General features: G+C 34.0%; 1 protein-coding gene across 5 annotated transcripts in view; it reads left to right on the top strand.

The window, feature by feature from the left end:
• MMP16 (matrix metallopeptidase 16) overlaps window positions 1-21,407 on the top strand; it is a 336,548-nt gene that overhangs the window by 207,525 nt on the left and 107,616 nt on the right. The gene's annotated exons all lie outside the window — the stretch shown is intronic.

Consider the following 21,407-nt stretch of genomic DNA (forward strand, 5'->3'; position numbering starts at 1 on the left):
AAAAGAGAGAAAAGAGCTGAGATATGCAAATAGGACACAATGAAAAATATATAACATGGAAATTCAGATAATGGAAAAGGAGAAAATAGAGAAAAAGAGTAAAACCAATATTTAAAGAGAAAATGGGAGGAAAATTTCCAAGACAAATATAAAAATCACAACACAGATTAAAGAACTGTTAAAAACCCAAAAAGATTAAACACAGACAAAATTACTCAAACAGACATCATAAAATCTGTAAAAAATACAAACACATGGAGGCTAAACAATACACTATTAAATAACCAAGAGATCACTGAAGAAGTCAAAGAGGAAATAAAAAAAAATACCTAGAAACAAATGACAATGAAAGTACGATGACCCAAAACCTATGGGATGCAACAAAAACAGTTCTAAGAGGGAAGTTTATAGCAATACAATCCTACCTCAAGAAACAAGAAACATCTCAAATAAAAAACCTAACTTTACACCTAAAGCAATTAGAGAAAGAAGAACAACAACAAAAAAAAGACCCAAAGTTAGCAGAAGGAAAGAAATCATAAATATCAAACCAGAAATAAATGAAAAAGAAATGAAGGAAACAATAGCAAAGATCAATAAAACTAAAACCTGGTTCTTTGAGAAGATACACAAAATTGTTAAACCATTAGTTAGACTCATCAAGAAAAAAAGGGAGAAGACTCAAATCAATAGAATTAGAAATAAAAAAGAAGTAACAACTGACACTGCAGAAATACAACGGATCATGAGAGATTACTACAAGCACCTATATGCCAATAAAATGGACAACCTAGAAGAAATGGACAAATTCTTAGAAAAGCACAACCTTCCGAGACTGAACCAGGAAGAAATAGAAAATATAAACAGACCAACCACAAGAAATGAAATTGAAACTGTGATTAAAAATCTTCCAACAAACAAAAGCCCAGGACCCAATGGCTTCACGGGCAAGTTCTGTCAAGCATTTAGAGAAGAGCTAACACCTATCCTTCTCAAACTCCTCCAAAATATAGCAGAGGGAGGAACACTCCCAAACTCATTCTAAGAGGCCACCATCAACCTGATACCAAAACCAGATAAAGATGTCACAAACAAAAACAAAACTACAGGCCAATATCACTGATGAACATAGATGCAAAAATCCTCAACAAAATACTAGCAAACAGAATCCAACAGCACATTAAAAGGATTATACACCATGATCAAGTGGGGTTTATCCCAGGAACACAAGGATTCTTCAATATACGCAAATCAATCAATGTGACAAACCATATTAACAAACTGAAGGAGAAAAACCCTATGATCATCTCAACAGATGCAGAAAGAGCTTTCAACAAAATTCAACACTCATTTATAATAAAAACTCTCCAGAAAGTAGACATAGAGGGAACTTACCTCAGCATAATAAAGGTCATATATGACAAACCCACAGCCAACATTGTTCTCAATGGTGAAAAATTGAAACCATATCCCCTAAGATCAGGAACAAGACAAGGCTGTCCACTCTCACCACTATTATTCAACATACTTTTGGAAGTTTTAGCCACAGCAATCAGAGAAGAAAAAGAAATAAAAGGAATCCAAATCAAAAAAGAAGTAAAGCCGTCACTGTCTGCAGATGACATGATACTATACATAGAGAATCCTAAAGACGCTACCAGAAAACTACTAGAGCTAATCAATGAATTTGGTTAAGTAGCAGTGTACAAAATTAATGTACAAAAATCTCTTGCATTCCTATACACTAATGATGAAAATCTGAAACAGAAATTAAGGAAACACTCCCATTTACCATTGCAACAGAGAGAATAAAATACCTAGGAATAAACCTACTTAAGGAGACAAAAGACCTGTATGCAGAAAACTATAAGACACGGATGAAAGAAATTCAAGATGGTACAAACAGTTGGAGAGATACACCATGCTCTTGGATTGGAAGAATCAACATTGTGTAAATGACTATACTACTCAAAGCAATCTACAGATTCAGTGCACTCCCTATGAAACTACCAATGGCATTTCTCACCGAACTAGAACAAAAATTTTCACAATTTGTATGGAAACACAAAAGACCCCGAATAGCCAAAGCAATCTTGAGAAAGAAAAACGGAGCTGGAGGAATCAGGCTCCCTGACTTCTAAATATACTACAGAGCTCCTGTAATCAAGACAGTATGGTACTTATACAAAAACAGAAATATAGATCAATGGAACAGGATAGAAAGCCCAGAGATATACCCACACACATACGGTCACCTTATTTTTGATAAAGGAGGCAAGCATATACAGTGGAGAAAAGACAGCCTCTTCAATAAGTGGTGTTGGGAAAACCAGACAGCTACATGTAAAAGAATGAAATTAGAACACTCCTTAACACCATACACAAAAATAAACTCAAAATGGATTACAGACCTAAATGTAAGGCCAGACACTATCAAACTCTTAAAGGAAAACATAGGCAGGACAGTCTATGACATAAATCACAGCAAGATCCTTTTTGACCCACCTCCTAGAGAAATGGAAATCAAAACAAAAATAAACAAATAGGACCTAATCAAACTTAAAAGCTTTTGCACAACAAAGGAAACCATAAACAAGAGGAAAAGACAACCCTCAGAATGGGAGACAATATTTGCAAATGAAGCAAGTGACAAAGGATTAATCTCCAATATTTACAAGCGGCTCATGCAGCTCAATATCAAAAAAACAAACAACTCAACCAAAAAATGGGCAGAAGACCTAAATAGACTCTTCTCCAAAGAAGAGATACAGATTGCCAACAAACACATGAAATGATGCTCAACATCACTAATCATTAGAGAAATGCAAATCAAAACTACAATGAGGTATCACCTCACACTAATCAGAATGGCCATCATCAAAAAATCTACAAACAATAAATGCTGGAGAGGGCGTGGAGAAAAGGGAACCCTCTTGCACTGTTGTTGAGAATGTAAATTGATACAGCCACTATGGAGAACAGTATGGAGGTTCTTTAAAAAACTAAAAATAGAATTACGTTATGACCCAGCAATCCCACTACTGGGCATATACCCTGAGAAAACCATAATTCATTAAGAGTCATGTACCACAATATTCAATGCAGCACTATTTACAATAGCCAGGACATGGAAGCAACCTAAGTGTCCATCGACAGATGAATGGATAAAGAAGATGTGGCACATATATACAATGGAATATTAGTCAGCCACAAAAAGAAATGAAATTGAGTTATTTGTAGTGAGGTGGATGGACTTATAGAGTGTCATACAGAGTGAAGTAAGTCAGAAAGAGAAAAACAAATGCTATATGCTAACACATAGATATGGAATCTAAAAAAAAAAATGGTTCTGATGTACCTAGGGGCAGGACAGGAATAAAGATGAAGACATAGAGAATGGACTTTAGGACATGGGGAGGGGGAAGGGTAAGCTATGACAAAGTGAGAGAGTGGTATGGACATATATACACTGCCAAATGTAAAATAGATAGCTAGTGGGAAGCAGCCACATAGCACAGAGAGATCAGCTTGGTGCTTTGTGACCACCCAGAGGGGTGGGATAGGGAGGGTGGGAGGGAGACGCAAGAGGGAGGAGATATGGGGATATATGTATATGTATAGCTGATTCACTTTGTTATACAGCAGAAACTAACACACCATTGTAAAGCAATTATACTCCAATAAAGATGTTTAAAAAAAAGATACATCATAGTAAAACTGTTAAAATCTAAGGAGAAAATCTTAAAAGCAGTGAGAAGTGGCAAATAAAGGGGGGAAGAGTCAAATTTACTTAAGAGGGAAACAGTAGCAGTGACATCTGACTTCTCAACATTAATATGAGAGTCAAAGACAATAGCATGACCTCTTTGACATGTTTAAAGAAAATAACGACTGACCTAAAACTCTGATTTCCAGACAAATAAAATCCAGGATAAAGCAGTTCCACACTAGCATAAGTCCTAAATGATTTCAGGCAGATGGATATGCACAAGTCTAAGGATAGCCTTAAAGAAGGAAAAGCCTCAATGGAGGACTTATACTACCAGATATCAAGATTGTTAACAAAGCTAGCATAAAAATCAGAGTGATATATTAGCATCAGAAATAAGAAAAATTTATTAGTGAAACAGTCTAAACTCCAGAAATAAATTCATATACAGTCCGCTGTTTAATGACAGTCATTATATAGCAATATGGTAGGGAAAAGTGGTCTTTATGATCAATACTTCTAATCTGACTGGATATCCATATGGATAGAAAAATATGAACATTGACAGCTAACCTCACACTATATACTTTAATGTGAAAGGTAAAACCATGTAGTTTACAAAATGTAACATAGGAAAATATCTTCATAACTGTGTCCAGAAAAAATTGTATGCAAGACATATTAAAAAAGTATTGACCACAAGTTAGACTTCATTATAATTAAGAACATTTGTTCATTTAAGAGAAAACACAATTAAAAGTATGAAAAGACAAGGTGTTTATTTGGAGTAGATATTTGTAATTCCTATATGTAAAGAAACTATATGCAGAATATATTGTTAGAATATAATTCTTCATAGATTTCTTGCATTTCTGTACATCTTACACATGAGGTAGTAACTACACTTTTTTTCTGGGCTACCTTTCCACACTGTATAGCAAACAGCCTTGAAAGATACAGATAGTGGACCACTCTGGAGCAAAAAGCAGTCATGCTTACTGCCCAGTATAATAAGCATATCTTTCTCTAGAATAAAGCAGGCATGCTTAGTGCTCATTATAAAAGATTTTGGTACTCTAATCTCAGATTTCTTCCTCTTTAATACATCACACTGAATGGGCCAAAATCACCCCCATAGAACATGGGGTAACGGGAAACTAATAAAAATGTACTGATGTTCATGATGCTTGATTTACCATGAGTAATAAGATCCTCTGTCTCTGACCCAGGCGTCTTTTGTCTTCTTTCAGCCTGAAATGGTGTCAGGCTAACTTCTTACTTCTCAAATAGGACAAAATCTCAGATCCTTCACAGCCCTTGATGTACATAAAGAACGTCAACAAATCAAAAATAGGTAAGCTAATATAAAAATAGGCAAAATACATGAAGGAGCAATTCACAAAAAGGAATATGTGAATAAGCATGTGAAAATTGTTCAACATCATTAGTCTTCTGGAAAGTATAAATTAAAAACACAATGATATAGCACTCATTCTGCAGAAGAGCTAATAGAAAGATTGACTCTAGCAATTGTTCATGAGACTGTGAAACAATCAGAGCCCCATACAGTGCTGAAGGTAGTGAAAAATTGCTACTTACATTTTGGGAAACTATTTTTCACTATCTGAGCTGAAGGTATGTATGCCCAGTGAATGGGCATTTCATTGTATGTGCGTGTACATGTATGGTGTGGTGTGTACAAAAAAGACATGTAGTATAATATTCAAAGCAACACTATTTTTAACAACCTCAATCTGGAGCAACTTTAATATTTATCAACATGATAGATAATATATGGTGTTATGTATTCAACAGAATATTTTGTAGTATTGAGAATGAACAATGTGCAAAACCATGGATGAATCTCACTATATGCTTACCTATAAAAAGCCTTTCACAGAATAAATTTATACAATTTTGTTTCTTTAATGTAGAGTTCCAAATTAATCTTTAGTTGTAAGAATCTTATTACAGTTAGTTTGGAGATATAGTGCCCAGAAAGGAATCAAAAGTGGATGGATTGCTAGTAGCGTTCTATTTCTTGATCTAAACATTGATTACATGGATTTTCAATTTGTGAAGATCAGTTAAGCTGTACAATTAGGACATATGCAATTTTGTAATATGTATATTTTACATTACTGAAAAAGTTTACTCTAAAAAACAATGTAACTGAACTGAGGAAGACATGGGAACCCACAAAATATGGCAGTGATCTCTACTTTAGAGCCAACATTCTAGAGTGCATAATATCTCTACTGCTTTATTCTCCTTCACTTTTCCAATTTAAATCCACCTTCAATCTCTCAGAAATCATTATCACTTCTTAGTTGCCAAATCCATTAACCTTTTTAGCTCATTCCTCTCTTGGTAACTACTTGTACTTAATCTATGGTCTAGTAAAACTTTCAGCTCTTTTAAACTTCCTACTAGGCTACTTACTCTATGTTCTTCTGTTTGAACTACTCTAAGTTACTCTTCTTCATGATTTCCTTCTCTTCTACCCTCTAAATATTAACCATGGATTTTATTTTGTTTTAGTGTTTTTTCTTTCTACACCCTTTGTCTTTCTCTTTATTCACTACCATGGATTAAACTACCTATATAATAAAGACTTGGAGAAGTATAATATTAAGTCACTTTTCTTTCTGAACTCCAAACCCAAATTTCACTGCCCCATAGGAATCTCAAATGAATATATATAAAAGTTATCTTATTATATCTTCAGATCTGCTGCAGTTTTTATATTCTATACCTTTGTTAATGTATCAGCACCCATCTAGTCATCTAAAGCAGAAACTTGGTGTCATCCTGAATTTTTTTGTCTGTGTTTGTTTGTTTCTTTGCCCTGTATGTCAACTACTATCCACATTACCTTGGTCACATTGATTCTGTTATTTAAACTCTGTTAGGCCATATTATCCTTGTCGTCCATGCCACTGCTGCCTTGTTTCAGATTCTCATTGTTTCTCCTATATGTATTTTGATTAGAACACAACTAGTTGCCCAAACTCCAGTTTCAAACCCCAAGACTCAGTCCTACAACAAAATTATAATCGAACTGTTCATTTTCTCATCTGAGATTTCAATAGCCTATACATACTTTTATTTTAGCACCTGGAACACTCACAAAACTTCCTTGTACTTGTTTAAACATCCATCTGACAATCATAGACTGAGACTGGGACTTTATCTTATTGGTCTCTGAATCCACTATGCTGGCAATGTTTTAGATGTTAAGCATATGGTCATTGAATGAATTTAAGTCTCTGTGATTTTAGCTGTTTGTATTTTTCTGTTTATTTATCAGTCTCCCCTATCAGGCTAAACTAGTTGAGAGTAAGGTCTGTGTGCTTGATCTGACCCTCAATAACTGCTTAATGAATAAATGCATGTAATGGAATTAAGTTTGGCTGAAATAAACTTTGATTAGGCACTTGTAGGGTACTAAAAGATAAATAAAAAAGCTTTACACTTGTTGAAAGGAAGATAATGCATAAAAAATCAGTAGAATAATTGTGAGATAAGTAGTGAATTTATTATGGAAAAATCATAGGTAGTTATATTGTTATCTTTTTATGATGGAAAACCTTGTTGGGGAAAATTCTATTCATATAATTTTCCAGAAATGAACAGATTGATATTTCAGGACAAGTCATCACATAAGCCTACATGTAACAGTGGCATCAGATCCAGGTGTTTAATAGGGTGGGCAGAAAAATAGACTCGCAGGTCACATATATAGCCAAGCAATTTGGTAGAAATTAATAAAAGCTGCAAATAATAAAGTGTGGGTACAAAGTACAATTGTATTAAATAAGTTATTAGGGGAACAACAATATTGTATCTAGGAAGGGTAATCCCTACTAATTAATTGGGATGTGTTGAGAAGATACTTAAGAAACTAGAAGAAATATGTGGATTTAAATTATTTAGATTTTCAAAAATCTGACAATGGTCAATAGCAAAAACCATAAAACAGGTGACTGCTATCAAATTAAGATAGTAGATGGACCCACTTTATCCTGAAAAGGAAATTGTCTTAGAAACGGAAAATGAGATGTGTGGAAAACACAGGTACTTCTCTGGGTAAAAATAAAGTTTTTGGGGAAGATCTGTTCTAGATGTATAATTTAGAGAAATGTGAATAGCTTTAAGTTTGAAGTTTGGATATTGAATATTCAAATATAAAAGAATAAAAACCAAAGCTCTTTATTTGTGTTAGTGTGAAGAAAGGTGCTTTTACTAATCTAGGTGCTATGTATCTTTAATAGCTTAGCGACCAAAGGAGACTGGAGTTTTGAAAGCAATTGCATATGATTAGCATTTTTTTTAGAATTGGTAACATATTGTTGGAAATTTCTAATTAGCTGAGTAAGAAGCATATGTTATAAAATAATTTAAAATTATATATTTTTATCTACATTTTCCACAGGTGTTTTACATTTTTATTTGGTAGTGTCTTGCTTTTTCAAGCCTTTGATCCTCAAAAGAGGCTCTGAATTATCTTTCCTTTTTTTTTTTGCTTTCCATTTTCTATGTAACAGACAACTGTGCTTAATGATCTGCATGGTGATGATGAATTACAATCCACTTCTCTCCCTTTATTTTTTACATAGTTGACCTGAAGATATCACAAGATGGAGGCCAGAAGGATACAAAATGACAAAAAGTGAATATAATTAACATGATAGATGATGATATGATGGTTATCATGATAGAAACTATGATATTAGAGAAAAACATACTGAAATCTTTATATTAACTTTTGTAATATCTGTCACATTGTTAATGCAAGTTACAAGTGTTGCATTTAATTCTGCATTGTATTTTCAGCTCTAATTTTGTTTGTCCAAAAATTTGGCTACCGAAACTTGAGTTGCTAATCTGAAAATATATCTACATAATCTCCTCTCCAAAGATACAAAGGGAAGACCCTAGATTACTCATTATTATAACATGTGGAGATGGAACTACCTTAGCAGAATTAAATGGAAAGTGTATTCTTCATTAATCAACAAATATCATAACTCATTCAGTAAAGTTCATTTTAGCCTCCACTGGTTCCTTTTTATCACTTATTCCCTGTTCTCCAGCCAGTGTGGAAGAACAGTGACTGAGGAGGCTCATGCAAACTCTCAGTATGCAGCTAAAGATGAAGAAGCTCCTATATTTCTGCAAAATTCTTGGGAGAGCAGTTCTGAGCACAGACATTTCATATCAGAATTTAGCATGTTGGATCTCTTCTATAATCTTTCTGTATCTATTTGAGTCATGTTGAAAAGTAGCAGATTATGAAGTTTGTAGTTTTTGCCTAAAACCAATTTATTAAAGTTAACAGCAGGGTAATTTGATAAGATTCTTATTTCCTCTAAGCTAAAGCAACATGAATTCCTAAAACATTGTGTGGAATAAAATTCATCATAATCTAGATTATTTATCATGATACTGTAGAAAATAAAGAAGGCAAAGTATTGAAAGAGAGAAAAATTGCTGACCTTGAAGACAAATAGACCTGAATTTGAATCCTGATTCTGCCAATTACCAGTAATATTCCTTGTTATTTACTTAACAATACTAGCTATGCAGTTTCTTCATAAGGAAAACACAGATGGAAGAATCTCCCTTGCATAATTATTATAATGAATGCAAATACCTAGTACAATGTCTGAAACCAAGAAATTGCTCCAAAATGGTAGCATTCACTATTATTATTAATGTTGGAGGACCCAGACTCCAAGTGGCTGCAAATGATTCACTTTTTGGTAATTGTACTTTTGTGTAATACCCTCCCTCTGTTCATATATGTGAGCTGGACAATGTGACTCACATTTAATGAATAGAATATGGAAGAAATTATAGTAAATCACTTCCAAGATTATGTTGTAAATGACTGCAGGTTCCATCTCAGACAGTCCTTCTGTCTCTCTCTTACAGTCACTGTGGAGTAAGTCAGACAACATATCATAGAGATACTTAAGCAACATATGGAAAGCCCATGCAATGAGAGCAGCATGTCTGGCCAAGAGCTAACAGAAGTCATGGCCTTACAGAACTGCCCCTAGTCATGACTTTTGACAGCCCAGCCAACAGCTTTCCTTTTACAACCGTCATGAGAGATCAGAACAACCCAGAGAGAACCGTCAGAGAGAACCAGAACCGTCAGAGAGAACCAGAACAACCCAGTTAAACCACTCTCAGTTTCCTGAGGCACAGGGTTTGTGAGATAATAAATGACCTTTGTTTTAAACTGCTCATTTGTTATATAGCAATGAATAACTAAAACAATATTATCATTATTGAAGTTATTTACAAAGAGTGACTGAAAAATCATATTTTAAGGATTTTTCCCAAGACTTTTCAAGTATTAAAACTTACACACAAAATCTTTAATTTTCTACTTTTTTTTTTTTTTACTAAGGATATATTAATAATTTAGTGGAATATACAAAATCTGCTTTTACACAGCTAAAAATAGCTTTTGGTAAATATTTCTTTGTTGTTAGGATAACTAATGAAACAGCATTAGTGATGGAATAAGTAGAATCATTAATATACAGTTTAATTCTCATTTCTTAAATTGACTGCCTAAGGTGGTGTGATCACAATAAAGCAGATACTAAAACTTTTAACAATGTGAAAAGAGGAGTAAATGATTTATAGGATTTATACATAGGGTATTAGCATGAAGAAACTGAGAGAGGTAAAAATTAATAGAGTTTATTGGGGGACTCTTAAAAGTTAAGCTATGTATTGATGAACAGTGGCAGATGGACTGGGTAAGAAAGGTTGAACCAGATTATGGGGGTTAGTTTCTAATGGGTTATTTGAACTGTAGTTACTTAGACACCATTTTAGGATTTTGAGCAATGGAATAATGTGATGATAGTGATGTTTTATCAACTTACCCCTTCATACAGCACAGGATGGTAGGTGCTCTCTAGTGGAGTATAGTTAAGTTCCTCAGAAACTTTTGTATCTCTTATGGATGGCATCTGTTACTGATTAAGCATGCAGTGGGTGATAAATTCTTACCGTGTGTATGGAAACTAACAGTTCATGAGCAAACATTAAAGGAAATGATATTCCTTTTGGTGTCAGCATTGTTTCTCTTCTTTTTCATTTGTGCCATAAGGTTACAGAAATGTCTTTTATGTTGATTTAGGTGATGACGTTTATTCAAGGCAGGTTTTGTGTGTGTGCACTTGTGATAATAAATCAATTGAAAATCATATTCAGCACAGGGAAAAGATTTTGGGTTCAAACAGAACCAAGTACAAATTTGCCTGTGCCACTTAACCAGCTTTTAAGTTATTTACTCCAAATCTTCCTTTCTTCAGCTGTGATTTGAGGGTAATTATACCTACCTGAAGGGGTTGTTGTAAGGATTAACATTCTGGACCATTGTGGGTACTCTGTGGATATAAATTTCCATTCCCTTTTAGTAAATGAGGAAACTGCTTTCCAGTTAATTAAGCCTTTTGCAATTAAAAGGTAATTAGTAGCAAAAGAAATCGCAAAATCAGGAGTTTGCGTGACTTGCCTTTTTTTAAGTCAATATTTGTAATACATTTTTAAGTCTTTCTGTCTGCTGAAGAAATTTCCAAGACTACACTGAAGTTATTATATGAATTTATTATCATAGGGTCTGTAAAATCATGAAACATAGGTGCCGTATTCATTGCTTTACTTACAAAACATACACACACACACAAAAATTTGTCAAGACATTTAGGTTATGGTTTCCTTCCAACTCATGTATCCTAGAAAGAAAACATTTTTCAGAACATTTGAAATTCATAAGCACATTGCCAATAGAATATTCTGCCAATTCCTAAGCTAAAACCCCAGGCTTTCAAATATTTGTTTGCTAAATAAAATTGAGACGAGCTATTCTGCTACACCTCTGCTGAAGTAATTAAAACATGAGGGCTTATTTTACACAATATGTTGAACAAATCACAGCCAGGTGAAAAGCATTTCTATTATTAAAAAAGAAATGTCTTTTTTATTTTTGCTTTCATTTTCATCTTCTATTTTGGTTTCATCACTTTAAAAGCAAACTTGAAGAAATTAGATAAGGAAGACACTTAGGTGACATCACATCCTTTGCAAGATTCAGAAACATTTTTCAAGACCTTCTATGAACACCAGGCCAAGTATGAATCTTCTGATTTTCTTCATATGTGCCATATAAATGTATATATTTTAAGTTCACCACTTTACTAAAATATTTTTGAAGAAGTGGTTCACTTAATCCTCACTATTGTTGACTGCACAAATAAGTATCAAATTTGTGATTCTGCATTTTAATTTTTTCTTCACATATGAATGATAATTAATTGCTCAAATAAAATTATACATTTATCTTATTACTCTTAGAACACAAATATGAATTCAGATCACTGTTCTAAAATGAGCATTGAAGGAAGTCAAACACATTTGCCTTTCACCATTGGTATCAATAGCTGTAAATAGTTATAAATAAATAAATATATATGTATATATTAGGAAGCTTGCTGTAAAAATACATGATTATGTTAAGGTGTTAAGCTTATCATTGTTTTTATATTTTTCCCATTTGGTTGGCTTTTACTAAAAAAAAAAAAAAAAGACAGGCTAGGGAGTGTAAAAAGGAGGATTGCTTTAGAGAAAAACAAAAAAGAAACACCTCCTTTACAAAATTAATATGAAAGAAAATACCACCTTGTTGAGCCAAAATAGGTTCTTCTGGGAAAATGCTTCTGTTAGAGAAAAAAGGAAAAACATCAGGAGTTCTGAATGAATCATTAATATATTATGGCTTCTTTACTATAGTCATGGTTGTTTGATTTATTTATTAATGTTTTATAAAAACAAATTTGTTTATAATTTGTTAATAAATCTCTATACAAATACCTGGGTATAGAGAATTGATTTTGTTTGTTTGCTTTTCTTTTTTTCCCCCTGAAAACAGAAACTATGTATACCTAAACAATCAGGTTCATAACATCACCAAAAATGAATTATCAGGTGGCAATGAACTAGGAAAAGCAAAATTCAGAAAACAACTAAAAATTTACCCTCCCAACTTTTAAATTCTCTAATTCTTTAATATGTTCCCATCTTCATAAAACATGCAGTTGTACTTGAATATACGTCAGTCGTTTCTGCCCATGTAAACAATATCCAGTGCAAAGAAACACATTGTATGAGTTTACTGAGGGCCATATATACCCACTCTAGTGACTCAGTACACGACTAAATCTATTCAGGTCTTTCTGTAATACCTTTTCACTTGCTTTCATGTTAATTCCTCCTTGCTACATCCCTCACATTGCAGTTTATATGCTCTTTCTGTGAGGGACTGTATTATAGACCTCAAGAGCTGGTAATTTTAACCTTACTGTTCTATAATTTTCATTTTCCTTTAAGAGATAAAAATGAACCAGCTAAATACCTGAGTTTATCCAGGTGCCCAAATAGTCCCCACCTCCATCCTAACTCCTTAGGCTTCTTCCTTCCCCATCCTAAAATTACTTTCACAACATTTTCCTAAGGATACTGTACATACTCATGATTGGCTTAATAAATGTTAGGGGAGGTTCTCCAAAGTAAAATAAAAAAAAACATTTCTGTTGTCCAAACATGTAGGCTGAAAAAGCAGGAATTTTATGAACAAAGAGTATTAATTATTTTGCAAATTATTCTTCTCATATGAAAGTATGAATTGGATTCCAGCATTATGAACGTTTTGATAGATAGGCTGATAGGAAACAGAGGCATGCTGCATGCACAGACTGACCTTGAGCTTGCAGCTGTGTATGCTATTTACAGAGGGCTTGCTTGTTCTAATTCTGCCTCTTTGCATCATAGTAAGCCCAACGCTCTTACTCAAAAAGAGCCAACCTATCTCCTTGTTGTGACCCAGCCCTGTTTATTAGAAGTAGCATATCAATGCTGTTACAGTAAACCTTTCAAGCACTTCTGCTCTAGGATAAGCTTATGTCAGTGAAGAAACGGATATAGTCAAACACATGTAGGAATCACAATCTAGATATGCTGGTACAAGCAAGTGAATGAAACTTTTTACAATTTTGTTTTACCATTTCTTGCTAATTATTCATTATCCAGTTGAGCTCAAAGATTGCAGAATAGAGTCAATTTTAGATGCTATGTGAAAATAATGTGAAATATTTATAAAAGGATCTTAAATTGATAACTTTTAAGATCATAACCATTTAGTATACTAAATGGTATACTTTGAAAATTTAAATAAAAATCTAGGTTCAATTTTTCTATCTTTAGCAGTAATGATAGTAAAATACGAAGCAATTTTTTATGTGGATTTTGGTGTTTAAAGGGTTATGATCAACTCTAACTTAATAATGGGAAATAGCATAACTCAAGAAATTATTTCAATCATTCTATCACTCAATTATTTCCCTTTCTAGTTTTCTGTTCCCCTCATCACTGCCTTAGTTTAGGTCCTCAGCACCTAATAATTCTGGCTATTAAAGAAGTCTTCTAACTGCTGCCTTTGCCTTCAGTCATTTCCCACTGCAATCATACCTGCACACTGATGCCAAATTACCCTACAGCAATATCATTTTTATATTAATTTTTCATGGTATTGGTTGCCTCCTACATAATGATCTAACTCTTAAACCTAGCATTCAGAACTCTTCAAAACTTGATCTTAGCATACTTTCCAATATTGTCACTCATATATTTTTGTATCAAGACCATGTTTAACCAGTTAGTGCGCTAGTTTTGGTAAAGTCAAAACTGATATTTAAATTCCAGTTCTGATACTTAACAGATTTCTGACCCTGGGTAATCCAATGTACTGGAGTTTCAATTTCTTGTCATGAAATATGGGGAACTTTTAACTCAAAACCTTGTAAAGTCTACTAATAATAGGAATAGGAGTAATAGTAATAATAGCAGCAGCAGCAGCAACAGCAGCAGTAGTAGTAATAGCAGTAGTCAGAATAGGAGTAATAATAGTAGTAGTAGCATAGTAGTAGCTGTTAACTACCAGTCTTTAAGCAGTAACCTATGTTTAGGTACTTCACAAAATATTTTATATACACTACATTATTGAATCCACCAACAGCCCTATAAGTAGGTTATTTTAGACCTACTTTACAAATAAAGAAACTGAATCACAGAGAGATTTATAATTGACTAATCTTTTACAGACAATAGCTGAGTAAGGGTTTTAAATCTGATCTGTCTTAAAGGACTTAAGTGGAGTAAAACTAACTTCAAAATCACATGCAATATTGTGCTAATGCCTTCATTTTTCTTGGGAGAAATTCCATAGTTCTCAGATTCTCTGAGGAGCTTGTGAGCCCCCAAAAGCTTGGAATCATTGAGCTAAACTCTCAGTTCATTAATTAAGAACAATGGACTTGGGAGATTCATCTTTTAAGACTCTGGTACTTCATATTGTCTGGCACACAGTAGAAAAATCAATTGCATGTTAGGATAAATTGCTTATCAATGAGTCTATAAATAGTTCCTTGCACATAGTGGATAATTAGTAATTATTCAAAAATATATGTCACATAGTTGCTGCTGATCTGCAAAATTGTAGCACTTAATGCCAAGATTGTTATACGAGGCATACTTAGAATTATGACTGAATAAATAGTACTTACAGTTTACATACAGTAAAAGGACATATAATTAAAATCAGTTGCTGAAAAGTGGATTTGCATGTATTATACAATTACTTTTGTTTAGGTAGTCACTAAAATTGACCTCTTTTGCACTGGCTACAGAGAGAGGAATGTAAACCTCCAGAATCATCTTGACCATTAAATTGAGCTGTCCACGGCGAAAGTATAGCACATATAAACCACACATGAATAAATGACATGGGACATAAATGAGATTATTCTTAGACTCCTAACTAGGCTCAACAAGAGAGGGGAAAAATACTCTTGTTAATATCATGGTGCAGTTACCTGCATCCAATCTTGATTTATTTTTTTAGAAGGACTATTTTGAATGTCGTGAAGACATGTCTAATTTACTAAAAAAAAAAAAAAAAAAAAAAAAAAAATAGACTTCATATCCAAACTATAGCCTAAATGATAAAACATTTACCTTGGCCTTGATTATCCAACTATTTCCCTAGGGTTCCAATTTACCTGGCTAAAATAGACCTAAGTTATTTTAATTATATTGATTTACTCTAAAGTCCTTACTAAATTTAAAACTATAAATGTTTGGTGGTAGCATATCTTTGAAAATACATTTACTGATTTTTGGAAGACCTATTAGATGGCTATTTGTTTGCCTTATAGTTTAATGGCCTGGTGTTTAATTATGCCATATTATTGTAGACTAGTGGCATGCTCCAAACCTAACTGCATCCAAACAGGCAAACTCTGTAACAATCCCAGAAACCCTCCTCAATTGCTGAAGAAATGTTTTGAAATATAATTTGAAAATGGAAGTCCTTGTGCTGAACCTTTATCCTAATTGTAGCAGTACTATTTCCTTTTCTTTTGAAAATATTTTCTTTGTTACAAGGCTTTAAGACTTGAAAATTAGAAGCAATGAAAATGATTAAAACTTTTTGAGCAGCCAGAATTGTACTGAGGAAGTATGTTTTAAAATATTAAGTTCAGCATTTATTTAGTGGAGAAAAAAAAGAGAAACTATAGTTACAGGTTTTTAGAAAGAGCTCTTATGCAGCAACTGTGCAGCAGCTGTGAGCCTCAAACAGGTAGCTTGATAAGGTAGCCCTTGTCTCCTGGATGAAAACTCTGAAGCCTTGAGCAGATGTTTAGGGCTGAGGACAAAGTAGACAAATTCACTTCCTCAGCACACATTTTTTTGGTTGTGGGCCTAGACTGTAACAGGGCTTAAATCAGTTCTGCCGGTTACTAGGTAACTTTGGCCAAATCACACAATCTATGAAAGTCTTCATTTCCTGATCTGTAAAATGGTGATAATAACAAAATTTAACTAATATGGTAAGACATAGTACATGTGAATATTAACTGATATTCTTCGTGTTGCTTTTATAACACTTTATAAGAACTTTTTGTTTCCTTTAATTCTCGTCTTAGGACATCATTAACAGTACTATATACAACAAAATCCTTTAAAAGTTTGAGCATATGTGAAAGAAAATTAGATTTGTCATTAAACGAAACTCAATAAATTTTATCTGATACACATGTAAATGCTATTCAAAATTGTAACTTTATTGCATTATATTAGCTCATATATGGTAAGCAACTAATAAATTATTGTAATAATAAGTTTTTTCATAGTTAAGCTATGACTCAATTGAGAGGAAGCATCTAGAGGAGGAGCCAAGGAACCATTCTGAAGGTTGAGGCCCTTGGGGATCCGGTGAAGTGTTGAGGATAGGAAGAGTGGGCAGGAAGAAGGCAAGAGAAGGGCACTAGACCCTTGAGGAACTGGAGGCTTGATGAAAGGGTAGAAGTGGGAATAAGAGATGTAAGAAAATCTTACCCAAGATCAGCTTCTATCCCCTTCTATCTTGCAGAACACAGCAGTGATCTAACTCTTGTGTGGAGTTGGGCAGCCAGGATGTGGTTTAGAGTCCAACTCTCCTTTGTGTGGAGAGCCTGATTGAGCAAGTGGAAGGGAGTGAGAAAGTATGGACCATGAAGTTTCAATGAAAAATTCAGTGACATAATTCTTGTTCATAATAAATGCTCAATACATAGTATTTTATTCTTGTTCTTTTTTCACATGTCTACAAGACTTTTCTGGCTCTCCAGCAGCGACCACAGGTTTTACTGTTCACCAAGAAAGAGACCCTTTCTTCAATGAAATGCAAAGAGAATAGAAATAAAGGTGCAACCAAGGCATAAGGTTTTACACATTTGAAAGAACATATGAGACAGGAAAATAGCTGATATTTTTATCTTTGGAAGTTTTTAGTCACAGACTTTCCCTCAGACTTAGAATTTTTGCCAAACCTTTCAGTTTATGTAGAGATAATTGGACTGGTCAATATTTAATACAATTTTTTATCTCAGGATTATTGTACAAATATTCAGATGCTTTAGAGTAGCTTCCTTTTCTACTCAGTTCTTTTCTTTTTTCAGCTTTTCTTTCCTATTTCCTAATCCTAACCAAATTGTGAGGAATTAGAGTGCTAAAATGTCCCATATTACTTATCTGTTGCTGCATTAAAAAGATCACCCCAAAACTTAGCAACTTAAAACAATAAACATTTATTATCTCACACAGTTCTGAGGGTCAAGAATCCAGGAGCAGCTTAGCTGGGTGGTTTTGACTCAAGGTACATCATGAATGTACAGTGAAATTATTGGCTGGGGCTGCAATTATTTGAAAGGGCTGGAGAATCTACTTCTAAGCGCACTCATACAGCTGTTAGCAGGAGGCCTCAGTTTTCCACATGTGCCTCTCCCCTCTATATAGGGCTATTTATACAACATGGGAGCTGGATTCTCCAGAGTGAGTAATGAGAGAGAGAGAGAAATAACCAAGAAGGAAGTCATGATGTATATTATGACCTAACTTTGAAAATCAGGTACCTTCACTTCTGCAGTATTCTGCTCTAGGAAGCAGATACAATGAAATACCAGGAGGTGGGAATTATTTGAGCCATCTTGGAGGCTGACTCCCATATATTTCTTTAACTTCTCAACTAGCAAAACCAATGTGTGGATAGTGTGAGAGGGCAGAGGTTTAAGAGGCCTATCCTATTTAGGCCCATCCTATTTAGAAGGCACTGAAGTAACTACCAATAATCAAAGATTTTATGACAATTTCTGAATTTTATTTCTAGACATGGATTTAAGTATTTTAAATTTAAGTATTTAAAATTATGAATTTTCTCAAATTTGTTCCAATCATTTAACCTACAAGTAAAAATTAAGAGTTTCTATGCATCAGAAGCTGTCAGGGCAATTATGATATGTGTTACAATCAAGTTATGTACAAAAAGCCAAGGATACACAGAGACAGACGAACTAAATTTACCTGGAGAGTTGGAGAAGGATTCACAGACGAGGTGTTTCTGAGTTTTGTTTTAAAAGGTTAATAAGATTTTGTAAGACTGACAGAGAGGTAAACAAGAAGATAAACATTAGAAAAACAAATGCAGAGTTTCAGCAAGTTTCAGAAGATAACATACAGAATGATACTATATTTATAAAGCTATAATTTATTTAAACACACATATTTGATTAAATATAAGTAAGGGACTGAGAAATTCAAACTCAGGTTAGGGATTGCCTCCGGAGGGACTGGGACAGCCAAAAGTAAGGGAGAAACTAGAGATAGATTCAATGGTGCTAGTGTTTGAATACGTTTATAGGATTGTAGCTGTCAGAATTATGTATAACAATTTTTATGTATGAAATATTGAATAGTCATTTTTGATATTCAGTGTATGTTGTCAGCAGAGGGAACAGCATATGAAAATGCATGGAGGGGTGAACGAGCTTAGAATAAAATATAAAGACATAATTATGGCAAGGATATTATAAATAATGCATTATATTTCATAATATACAGTTCAGTGTCCTGAAATTATATTGGAGTATACAAAGGAAAGAAGATTAGAGATTCAATTGAAAGCGACAAACTCAAAACTCAGAATCTTGCAAAAGAAGCAAGTACTATTTCTGTATTAAGAACCAGGAAGCTGATTTCTCCTTTATTGCCTGCATGATGATAAAATCAAGGCATATTACAATTGAAAGTCTTGAATCATGTGAATTAATGATAAGTTACAGGAGCAGTTATTATTTTCACCATTAGGAAAGAGGTCTGGTGGATTTTAATTGTCTAAAACTCATCATGTGCCAACAACTTTTGTTCCAAGTGGAATTCAAATCACAGGGTGGTACTTCATTTAACAACTTACCCTTTTATACTATTGTGAAGCTGCAAGTATGGTTTAATTATATTATTGCCAATCATCTGAAGAATGGTAATTACTTGGAGCTTTTGGCCAGTATTTCTGATTAAAAGTGCTATGGCAAACTCAATAGGTCATAGGTTCATGTCCTGAGCCTATTAATTTTCTTCTAAAGCCTTACTTTATTCCTTACACAAGGAATCACTCCACCCTTGGAAAAGATGCTTAGAAAAACTTGACTGATCTGAAGTGAACATGAAATGTAATGACTTTTGCTGTTATCATTTTGATTTACTTTTTTTTTTTTTCATTTCTCCTACTAGCCAAAAAAATAAATAAAAAAGTGACTAAAGCACTATTTTCCTGTGAGAGATTTGAAGTGCTTGTTAATTCAACAAGGTCCAAAATGTTGATGGATAATTAACAGCGATACTTATCTGACCAAGAGTGAGAGAATGAGTTCCTACATGTTTATCTACAAACAAAGTTCAGGATACTTTTTTCCTAGGGAAGGGGACGTGATACACAGGAGGAAGTTATGAAGATTGGATTCTTTTCCTTTTGAAGAATAAAGACAAGGCATAATCCCTGTAAGGCCACATTGGGACTTTCTGACAAAGAAGTTGTATCTGTCTTGATAAAAGAAGGCCAGGAGAGTCTAGAGGTATTTTCTAAAACAGTGCTATGGTCTTGCTGAGCTTAGTTGTCACCATAGCTTCCTGGGAACCTTGAATGCCAACCCTTGAGCCTTCTGCTCTTGGTTCCACTGCCTTGTTTTTTGTTGGTCCTTTGGCTGCTTGATGGATCGTTGTTTTGTCATTAGGTCTGTTTTTGATAAAAAATTTATCTCACTTTTAGCCCACTGATAGCATATTCCAGCCAAACTTTACATGTATTTTCTGGGTGTGGGTATGCCCAGAAGCTGAGCATACATGTGTCCTACCACTTTGCACCTTATTTGCAGTTGCAGTGTCTCATCTATATCAAATGTGTATCTTAACAAAGATGTCTCTGATATGAAATCACAAAGGTGTTCATTCCAGAGTTGGTGTTAGATGTCTGACATATAAAAATGCCTGTGACTCATCTTCTCCCTACCTTCCTCTCACCTGTGAGTATCCTATGAGACACAACCTGAAGTCTTTTCCCTATTTTACATACTCACACTCTCACAGTTCCTAAATCTATTATTAAATGACTCCCTCCTTCCTTCTGTTTTTTATCTCTGCCTGTGACTAGCACATGCTCACTAGATGATCCCCGATAGCATGTTTCATTGTTGTTGTTGTTGTTTTTAACTCAAAGTGGCATCTTAAAAAAAAATCTTGTTCTCCAGTATCTCTGAACTCCTGTGCCTTTTTATTCTCCACTGTCTGATGTTGTGAAATTCCACTCTCTGTCCTTACTTCCTCCAATCATTATAATTCCTCCTCTAAAAACAAACTTGTTCTGCATTTCCCAACAATGCAGAATGTGGAAGTATCTTGTAGGCAGTAGAAAAATAATAAAAATTTAAGCAAAGACAGTTACCGGAAGTTGTCCTTTCTCCCACTATACATTTTTCCCTATATGCACCGTATAATTTCACTCCCTGTTTTGTCCTTAAGTCATGTTCTTTAATTCCTTTAAATAATAATAATCTCTTATATTTGATATCTTGGGATCATGAGATTTAATTTTAGGCCCTTTCTTCTGTTTGTATCTGTCACCACAGAAGAATAACAGCCCCAACTCATTGATGCTCATGTGGTTCGACTAAATTTTTGGAATTAACAAATATCCATGGAGGACTGGCTCTTTTCCTCAGGAGCTGACTTACGATGATCCAGGAGT

This window comes from Balaenoptera ricei, chromosome 17 (genome assembly GCF_028023285.1).
Source record: "Balaenoptera ricei isolate mBalRic1 chromosome 17, mBalRic1.hap2, whole genome shotgun sequence".
Taxonomy (NCBI): Eukaryota; Metazoa; Chordata; class Mammalia; order Artiodactyla; family Balaenopteridae; genus Balaenoptera; species Balaenoptera ricei.